The 1,889-nt window shown below is 34.0% G+C and overlaps 1 long non-coding RNA gene across 1 annotated transcript in view; it reads right to left on the bottom strand.

Annotated features, from left to right (window-relative positions):
* Positions 1-1,440: 1,440 nt before the first annotated feature.
* Positions 1,441-1,889, bottom strand: part of LOC136795198 (uncharacterized) — a 17,729-nt gene continuing 17,280 nt past the window's right edge. Inside the window, exons 2-3 of the long non-coding RNA XR_010842767.1 lie at positions 1,770-1,841; positions 1,441-1,512 (exon numbers count right to left, since the gene is read on the bottom strand). This is a non-coding gene — a long non-coding RNA (uncharacterized lncRNA). The remainder of the gene's footprint in view (positions 1,513-1,769; positions 1,842-1,889) is intronic.

Here is a 1,889-nt window from a genome sequence, read left to right as displayed (position 1 = left end):
TCGACGCACTCAAACTGTGGTATATGAACCCCCCACCATAACCCAACCTCCCCCCACTATTCCCTCCCCTCCTTCACCTATTATTCCTTCTTCCCCCTGTTCTCCTTCCATCACTCTCCCTTTACCCTCTCTTTCTCCCTCTGTTTCCAATATCCCATCAACCCTTTCTCAAAATATCCGTAAAAAATCACGGTCTTTAAAATATATAGAAAAGATGGGCCATATACAAAACATGGCCAACACGGGGTACTCCTTGCCGTAAACCAATCAGTTTATTCCGAACCGATCCAAATAAATACTCATCTCCAAGTTATAGCAGTTAAATCCATATGAATTTTACCTTTTCAGTATGTAACCTATATCTGCCACAGGACCGTCAAATTGATAATCAACACCTAATAGACATATTTAATGAATTACCACAACCCGTGCTCTTTTTAGGGGACCTGAATGCCCATTCGCCGCGGTGGGGTTCTCAAAACTTTAATACACGAAGTAGAATAATAGAAAAATTCATAGACAATACCAATCTCCTCCTGCTTAACACAGGGGAATATACCTTCCTTAGCTCTAGCTATGGGACTTATTCAGCAATTGATGTTACACTCGGTAGTCCAACGTTGTATAATTTTATGGATTGGACAGTTCTTACTGATTTACACGGCAGTGACCATTTCCCAGTTCATATAAAATTTAAAACAATAAATCATATACATACCAAGCCTACGAACAACTAAAATTACTCTTGAGGTATCATATCGTAATAAATGAAATTACCTGATCCTCATCCGATCCTTGCCCGAATCTTCTGCCTCCTGGCCGTGATTGCCAAGCGCTTCCGTTTCCATTCTTTTAAAATTAAAACACAATTATTACGTTTTTAAAACATATACATTCCTAACAGTGCTAGATAGAAATAATTTTAACCTTACTTTAGATGCATTTAAAATTAATAAATATTTAAAGGTCTCTTAAGACTACTTTTGTAGAGTCTTATGAGTAACAGAGATAACCCTAAAAAAAGTAGCTTACAATCGGAAATTTATAAAATACTACGAACAACTAAAACTACTCTTCAGGAATCATATGCATAAAAATGAAATTACCTGTTCGTCATACCCTTCTTGTCCGGATATGTATCCTCCTGGCCTATATTTCCGATTTCCTTCGTTATATTGTCCATTCTTTTGAAATTAAAACATAATTATTACGTTTTTAAAAAATATACATTCCTAACTGAAATATATAGAAATAATTTTAACCTTATTATTGATGCATTTAAAATTAGTAAATAATTAAAGGTCTCTTAAGACTACTTTTTTAGAGTCTTATGAGTAACAGAGATATCACTAAAAAAAAGATGTTACAGCAGAAATTTAAAAAATACTACGAACAAATAAAATTACTCTTGAGGTATCGTGTGGTTATAAATGAAATTACCTCATCCTCGACCAATCCTCGTCCGAATCTTCTGCCTCCTGGCTGTGACTGCCAAGCGCTTCCGTTCCCACTCTTTTAAAATTATAACACAATTATTACGTTTTTAAAACATATGCATTCCTAACAGAGATAGATAGAAATAATATTTACCTTACTATAGATGCATTTAAAATTAGTAAATTATTAAAGGTCTCTAAAGACTACTTTTTTTAGAGTCTTATGAGTAAATGAGATAACCCTAAAATAAGTAGCTTACAGCAGAAATTTAAAAAATACTGTGAACAACTAAAATTACTCTTGAGGTATCATATCGTAATAAATGAAATTACCTTATCCTCATCCAATACTTCTCCGAATCTTCTGCCTCCTGGCCGTGATAGCCAAGTGCTTCCGTTCCCATTCTTTTAAAAATATACACAATATTTCAATAAACACAATAGTAATTTCAA

This window comes from Halyomorpha halys, unplaced genomic scaffold (assembly GCF_000696795.3).
Source record: "Halyomorpha halys isolate HHAL.00 unplaced genomic scaffold, Hhal_1.1 Scaffold1544.1, whole genome shotgun sequence".
Taxonomy (NCBI): domain Eukaryota; kingdom Metazoa; phylum Arthropoda; class Insecta; order Hemiptera; family Pentatomidae; genus Halyomorpha; species Halyomorpha halys.
The sequence above is the reverse complement of the archived record's forward strand: the minus strand, read 5'-3'. Positions and strand labels throughout refer to the sequence as shown.